The sequence below is a fragment of the Pyxicephalus adspersus genome, chromosome 2, assembly GCF_032062135.1.
Source record: "Pyxicephalus adspersus chromosome 2, UCB_Pads_2.0, whole genome shotgun sequence".
NCBI lineage: Eukaryota > Metazoa > Chordata > Amphibia > Anura > Pyxicephalidae > Pyxicephalus > Pyxicephalus adspersus.
The window spans coordinates 157,985,698-157,994,640 of NC_092859.1; positions in this window are offsets into that span (position 1 = coordinate 157,985,698).

Here is an 8,943-nt window from a genome sequence, read left to right on the forward strand (position 1 = left end):
GCCTATCCGGCCGGTGATCCGGTGCTGTGCGCCATTGCAGTATCACACCCTTTTTATTCTGTCTAGCAGCAAGGAGAACAAAGAAATAGCAGCATCTCCTGCTTCCCTTTATCTGTGCAGACTGAGATGTGTATTCTTAGCATCCCCAGGGGGATTTTAGAAGCAGATTAGTCCTTGGCTTCATCCTGCCTTGTCATTGGCTGCTGGGACTTTATAGCCTTTCTGCTCCCAGTCACCAGTTGCCCATACTGCATTATACCTAGTGGTCCCTAAACACAGACCTGCTTACTTTTTGCATACATAGCGCCTCTCAGAGATGTTACATGACATTTCTCCCTGTGGCAACCCAATATAGAATGAATGGGGGCAGCAGTGAGCGGTATAGTATCTCCTATTGGTGGCAGCAATCAAATGTGCAGACACTGGTTCTGGTCCGAGCATCCAACTGGCAAAGGGCCAAATGCTGGGAGCTTTGCAGCATCGCTCATTGACAAAGCTGGTCTGAGTGATAGATTATTCTTTGAAAAGTGAGGTTTTCTGGACATTCACTAAGCTAAGGGAAGGTTCAGACCTGCTTGGGAGTTGAGTGTTCCCATGTAGCTCCTGGGGGCTGGCACCTTGCCAGCTGCTTGGTCACTTGCACCACAAGGCCGGTTCTTAGAACCAATATCTGCAGATTTGATAGTGGATGTCAGTGAATATTGTCCTATACTGCTAACTGCCATCTCCATTCATTCTATATGAGGCCGCCTTTGGTAGATGCTACATGAAGCGTCTCACCCAAGGCAGCATTTCCCTGGCATGAAATAGCGGTAACCTCACCACAAATTCATGGCCAGTGAGAACATAAGTATAGATAAGGGGATGGATGGTTAGTAGGGTTCCACTCTTAGAAAATCAAAATTGTTTAGGTTGCCTAGCCTGGATTACCCTGTTTCCCCTATAATAAGGCACTGTCTTATATTTTTTGAAATGCCAAAATATGCCCTAGGTCTTATTTTCAGGGGATGTCTTATTTTTCCATGAAGAAGATTTTTTGAAAAGGTCCCGACACGTTTCGCCTTTAGGCTTCTTCAGGGGAGGGTTGAGATTGAGGTCTAACTTGAAATTTAGAGATCTATATAATCACAGTCATGTGAGGTTGATAAAAACATGTGCAGGGTTTCCACACCCAATTATTCCAATAAGATAAGAGAGAGGTGTTATGTATGGTAATATAATATTATCAGCAACATAGAGCAAGGGATGTGTATGAAATTGAACAGGAGACTTGGGGTTATTGCACTTGTGAATACTGAGGGAATAGGGGCATTAGATAAATAGGGTATGTTGATAATAAGTAAGCACATCTAGATGACAGATAATAATTAAGTCAAAGGATTTTATTAGAATGCTGGCCAAGTGGAGAGTTTTCAATAGAATGGCAATGCATAATCTCACTGTTAACAAAAGTACTGGTTGCTGATTTACCAGATTGGAATTTGGATTGATTAATGGTGGAAGCGTACAACAGGCGAGGCGTCGGCAGCAAGCCGCAAGAGCAATATCAAAAAAATGTTTCAAATCATGCCTACAAAAGCCCGTCTATCTCTGTACCAGTGAGAACATGAAAGTGGAGAATTCACTTTGCTCATTGAACAGCTGATATTCCTTTCGTATGCCAATCCCAAAGAGCAACTTTGTGTGATGCTGAAATGCATCAAATATTTCTACCCCAAGAAAAAGACAAATTATAAACGATATATAAAAAGTTTTCAACATTAACACACTGATTTATATTTTGAAATAATGATTTCATCCAAGGCAGTAGTCAAGTGGCAGACGGGTATTTCCCATTATAAATAAATGTCAGTTATTCTGTTGTAATTGTTTGGTTTTGTGCTTGTGACTGTCTCAGGAATGTTGTATGAGATGTGATAGGAAGTACAGAACTTTCTTACTGCAGCTTTGTATTGATGACAATTTCACCTTTGTGATATAAAGTAATAATATTATTTGAGGGCCATGTGCAGGGTGGGCACCCGGGGTCATTTTAAAACAGTGCTTCCCAATCTTTCTACCATGTGTAAACCCTTGAAGTAACTTTCAGGTCTTCAGGGCCCCCTTCTATAATTATTATATCCACAGATCACAGTATATTAGTATGGTGGTCAGTGGGAAGAATTCCTCTTACATTGCTGGCCATTGGGAAGAATGTCACACTTACAGGTAACCAAACAGATCATTGGGGTCACTTAAACTAACCTGAGAGGTGCAAATTGCTCATTGCTCCATGACTTGGGTAGCTCGGATCATCGCCCCCTCTCACCCTAAACCCCTTTAAACCAATTTTCGTAAAATCCTTCCCGCACTTAACCACATTTTTGTTTTCAAACCTTTTCCGCACCTTGCTTTCAGTATCCTCACCTTCTCAATTCTCCCGCCCCCTCTTGCTTACCAGATCCCTTCCTCTTTCCCCAAAAAGCACTGACACCTGTTTTGGGTTAAAATGCCTGGCAAGCAGCATTTATTTAACAACATTTTTAAACTTCTTTTTATTAAACAATAAATAACCATCTTAAATAACTTACATTAAATAACATACATTACCATAATTTAACATTTAAATTATCATCACATTACCATAACATTAGCATATTAATAACAATAATATTTCAAAATTGCCAATTATAAAAAACATTTATAACTAAGTCTGTAAACCAACAACCCATTATCGAAAACCCCTGTGCCCTATTGCACTATATCCAACCACTTTTTAACCAACCAGGGTGCAGGTCAAGGAAGGGTAAAGTCCGCTCCACCGAGTGTAATTCCCCATTTTTTACCACACTGGCACCTAGTCGCCCAGCAACACCTCAGGGGCCCCACCATAACACCATTAGTGGGCACCCTACCAAAATGACCAACAGGACTCTTACGCTCCTAAACCCCCACTCCTACCTTACCTATGGCCCATTTAATGGGAGGGCGGGTGGGAAATTCTGTCCTTCACTTCCGATGCCCCCCTACTTAAACCCTCTACACTCCTCCCCACGACTTACGACCCCTCCTCTCACTACTCCCCACCTCTCTCTCCTCACTTATCATTAACCCTTAACACTCCGGCAGGGGGCCCTCCCATCCCAGTCATGCCGGCCCTGCTCACAGTCCCATGCTGCGGGCCTACCTGGAACCCCTGGAACCCTCTGGAGAAACCCTGGTTGGGAAATACTGATCTAAAGCCTTGTACAGACATCAAATTGCTGTTGATGGAAACAATCTTTTGTGATCGTTTCCAGTGACGGGTTATATTGGTGCCACTAGATGCTCCAATATTCTTTTCATAAGACCCAACATCAAGATGGAGACCTTAGTTGGCATTACAATGGGTAATATTGCTAAAAACTCAAACAATCAAATTACACAGGGCTCTTTTTAATAATCTTTATACCCAAGATTCACACAACCTTTAGCCAGGATTTTCACATTTTTCACATAGGAAAATGGGTTAAGCAGGGTGGCTCAGTGGTTAGCACTCCGACCTTTGCAGCGCTGGGTCCCAGGTTGGAACCTGGTCCAGAACACTATCTGCATGGAGCTTGCAAGTTCTCCCCGTGTTTGTGTGGGTTTCCTCCGAGTTTTCTGGTTTCCTCCCACATTCCAAAAACATGCAGTTAGGTAATTGGCTTCCCCCAAAAATTGACCTTGGACTGTGATATTGACATATGACTATGGTAGAGACATTAGATTTGGGTGAATCTTGGGTATTATCACTGATAAGTAAACCCTATATTGTCAGGACTGCATTCCGACTTCACCGGTAGGTGTATTTCCGGATCACAAAAGCGAGAATGTGCAATATAGCAATGACCGGATAAATGGCTGATCTGCTCCGCATGTCAGGAATTTACTTTCAGTTTTCACCGAATATTCTTAAAATTTTAAACATCCAAAAATGACTTTATCTGTTTAAAGCTTACCTGAACCAACCCATAGTCACATGACCTTATTGCCCATTGCCATTCCACTACATCTGTTACCAAAATACCCAGCTGGTGTCGGAGGTCAAAAGGAATGGGGGCGACTGGCCACTGGGCATGACTACTGCTAAGAGCGGCCAATTAACAATGCCAGCCCCAGCAGAAAGGATGATGATGTATCGCTGTGGGGTAAAAAGTGAGACAATTGAGAGATTAGGTTTCATTAACAAATTATGTGAGCACTTATCGGGGTACTCCGCATACATTTGCAGCATTATCATGGCTTCCAATGAGCAATATGAACCATCAGAACTTTTTCTACACCTCTTGGACCTTATCCACAACCACCATTTATGTAACAGTTCAGTGTCTATGATCCTTTTTACCATAGGGGAACCCTTGAAATAAGTTTCAGGTCTCAGGGCCCCCCTTCTATAATTATTATACCCACAGATCACAGTATATTAGTGTGGTGGTCAGTGGGAAGAATTCCTCTTACATTGCTGGCCAGTGGGAAGAATGTCACCCTTACAGATAGCCAAAAAGAACATTGGGGTCACTTATACTGACCTGAGAGGTGCAAACTGCTCATTGCTCAGGGAACCCCTATAAACCTGCGGAGGAACCCTGGTTAGGAAACTCAGCTCTAGACAGTTGTTTATCCCTCCAGATCTGCCATAAAAATGCAATCTCACTAATCATATTTCTAAGCTTTTATACCCTAATATATAATTATAATTATGATGTGTTAACATTTTGTTGTGATGGAGGGGGGATTCTGAACTTTCAAGCCCATGAGGTGAAATGCGTCGGATTTCTATTACAACTAACTTGCGTTGTTTCTACTTTCTACTTACAATTCCAACTAATTCTAATTGCAACTTACTTACTTTCGAAAAAAAACTTGCATATGGACTAAATACTTTAAACCACATGCCAGCTAATCCAGGGGTCATCAAACTTTTATGGCCATTTTAGGGGTGGGCGGGAGCACACCAGGTCGGACTCTGAGTCCCGCCCTAATGGCTCCGCCCACCACCAGGGGATGCCCCCTGAACTGAAATCCCTTCTCCTCCATATGCATTGTGGAGGAGAAGGATTTCCCTTTAGGGAATATTCCCTATTTACCGTGGCAGCGGAAGTATCAACAACGGCAAGGAGGAGCAACAGCAAGGAGGCGGCACCGGAGCTCAAGCTCTGGTAGTTCCCAACGCCCCCTGGCAGATACGGGTGGCATTAGGCTGGATCGGCCAGGGGGCGTTAGGCCAGAACCAACTACCGGCTAGGCCGTATCTGGGCTAAAGGCCGGAGTTTGCCGACCCCTGAGCTAATCGTATGTCTAGATATCCCAGAAAACTCCATGGTGCCAGTGGATTTGGGATTATTATTGGGGTTTTCTGGGATATCTAGACATATGATTAGCTGTTAGATGGTTTCAAGTAATTAGTCCATATGCAGTTTTTTTTAAGATCAAGTAAGTTGCAATTGTAAGTAGAATTCAAACACATTTCGCCCTATGGGCTTTCTCAGGAAATTAGCAGTCATGCAAAGCACTAATTAAAGTAAAGTAGGGAAGATAACATTTTGGATAACATTTGGCTATTTTATCCTGGATAGTGCTTTGCATGACTTTTCAAAAACCCTGAGGAAGCCCAACGGATGAAACGTGTCGGGTTCAATTACAACTGACTTCCTTTTAAAAAAGAACTGCATATGGAATAATTACTTTAAACCACCTACCAGCTAATCGTATTTCTAGATATTCCAGAAAACTCCAAGGTACCAGTGGATTTGAGATGAATAATTTTGTTATCTTTGTAACCTAGACAATTCACTTATGAGATGATTTGTTCACTGAATGTAATATTGAAGAAAACAAATATCTACACCTTTGCCGACAAAATCCCGACTGTCTACCTTTCTTCCCCATTCATTCACATTATTGTGCGGCGCTGACAACAAGGCCTCCAATTCACTGTCACTGTGTTATTGCAATGATTATTGCAATGTTCGTGATTGTCTTGTGTGAAAAGCTAATGTGCAACAATGGATCCCCTGGTTCATCAATCTGTCTTGGCTTATAGACCAAGTGGGGACATTGTATTTCCCAATAGTAAAGCACTTAGCTCTCGCTCATCCTCCCACATTCTCTGAACAGCGCTTGGTCTTTTATGATTATTTCCAATTCATGAAAGATTATTTCCAGCAACATTAATCTAACGTGTGTACATTGTCGTACAATTCCCAGCCTTCCCACAGACACTGGCATTATCAATGGGTAAAAACTAGGAATTGGAAGCAGAATTCAATCGAGTTACCATAGAATTTCGTAATAAATAGATTTTTCAGCAAATCATATCATTGAAAGTTAAATTATCGACAAAATGTGAAACGCATGACCATGGAAAACCACCCTGCTGGATGAAGGCGTGATCCCATAAAATAACTCCGATAATGATTAACAAGGAGTTGTGAACTTTTCTCTTGGATAAACACAGCAGTTCTACAAAATATAAAAACATTGGCATACATTTCTTAGATCGCTGCCAGGTTTCTTTTTGTCTGAGATATCAGGGCTGTTTACCTTTTCACCGATCCCTGCAAGCTCAGAACTTCTGCCGATGACCCAACACCGAGCGTTGACAGGTTCTCTTGGAGGAACCCTGAGGCCACCATGGCAATCCCAAATGCCAGCATTGGTAGCAATAGAAATGGAGTATTACTTTGTTAATAACCAGCAGAGTGACAGGTACACTTTAAAGCAATTGTTACCATTTGTCACCTCCAATTTACCAGTTCATCTTCCTGAAATGTAAAACTTGGATAAAAGTTCATTGTACATGCTAAACTCTTCATATCGTTGAGATGTAACTTTGCTGAAAGGGGAACTAAAGATTAAAGCAGAACTAAATCTGACCATATCCGCATGTCTGCAATGAAAAAAAAAATATTACCTGCCTGATTGCAAATTTGTATTCACATTCACCTCATTCCAGTGCCATTGTTTTATTATTATTTCACAGTATTTATATAGCACCGACATATTACACAGCGCTGTACAAAGTCTATTGTCATGTCACTAGGTAATATTATTATTAAACAGGATTTATATAGCGCCAACATATTACTCAGCGCTGTACAAAGTCCATAGTCATGTCACTAGTTGTCCCTTAAAGGAGCTCACAATCTAATGTCCCTACCATAGCCATATGTTAATGTCTTTATGTATGTTAACCTTTATGACAGCGTAAGGTCAATTTTGGGGGGAAGCCAATTAAACTAAGTTTTGGAATGTGGGAGGAAACCGGAGTATCCCGAGAAAACCCACACAACCTGCAAACTCCAGTCCTGGCCAAGATTACAACCTGGGAGCCAGAGTGCTAACCACTGAGCCACCGAGCTGCGCATTTCCCCCCCACGTTTCCAATCTTCAGCCACCCCAATTGGCGAGGCTGGAATGAGGATTTAGTTCCAACAGCCCCAGGGGTGCTGAGATACCTGGCATAGCCTAGTTTATTCAGCTCAGTGTACATCAAGAAAAAGATTGCAAACAAGCAGGTAAGTATGTTTTATAGCAGAAGGAACGTCGTCTTTCCGTTTTGCAAGAAAACCAATTGCAGTATTTATTCTCGGAATAGTTCAACTTTAAAGATTAAAAATTGCAACCATGCAGGTTGTTTATTGCAGAAGCAGTAGGTGAAGTCTCTTCTGCAATAAAATAAATTACTCACCTGTCCTCACTCCCACCATCTTCTTCGACATCCGGGTCCTTGGCCATCTTGATACCTGTCATCGTACAATGAGCCGTGCATGCTGCTCTCCTTCAGTATTAATGTTTTATTGCAGAAGAGACAGACAGGTCCTTGATCTGGGAAACATTTGTTCTACAATGTTGTTGGTAAATCTAAAGAATATTGTAGCCAGATTATAATTTGGGGCTAGATGAAGAGATTAATTTGATGAACGTCCATCAACATTCAACATTTATGGTAGCGTATTACAGTACAGATGTGCACCAGAGGTTTTATTGACCAGGATGTAGATCAGAGTTTCCCAACCAGAGTTCCTTTAGAGGTTGCTGGGGGTTCCTGGAGCAATGAGCAGTTTGCACCTCTCAGGTCAGTGTAAGTGACCCCAATGATCTTTTTGGCTATCTGTAGGGGTGACATTCTTCCCACTGGCCAGCAATATTAGAGGAATTCTTCCCACTGACCACCACACTAATATACTGTGAGATCTTTTTGGCTATCTGTAGGGGTGACATTCTTCCCACTGGCCAGCAATATTAGAGGAATTCTTCCCACTGACCACCACACTAATATACTGTGAGCTGTGGATATAATAGTTATAGCCGGGGTTCCCTGAAAACCTGAAAGTTATTTCAAGGGTTCTCCCATTATTATTACTATCATTATTAATATTAAATGATTTAACGGTATTTATATAGCACCAACATATTACGTAGCGATGTACATTAAATAGGGGTTTCAAATGGCAGACAGATACAGACAGTGACACAGGAGGAGGAGAGGAACCTGCACCGAAGAGCTTACAATCTAGGTGGTGGGGGAAGTATCTCACAATAGGAGGGGGATATGGAATGGTGGGAAGTAGTGAGGGTTTAGGGGACAGAAGAAGACGGTAGGTGAGGGGGAAGCGTTGGGTTTTAAATGTGTAGAAAGAATAAGCAAGCTGAATAGGGAAACCCAGGAGATTGTCTCTGCATTCACCAGCGGTGAATAACGGAGGGAGAAGGCGTGTCCCGAGGACCTGCGGGGACCAGCAGGACACTGGGGGATGACAAGGTAAGTGTTTCTTTTTATTTATTTAGCGACCCGAGTGTGACTAAGGATTACCGCTAGGGGGTATTTTTCTATCAGGTCAAAAAGGTAAGTGGGGCAAGAACTGTGGAGGGATTTGTGTATCAGGTAGGTAGGTGGGGCAAGAACTGTGGAGGGATTTGTATATCAGGTAGGTAGGTGGG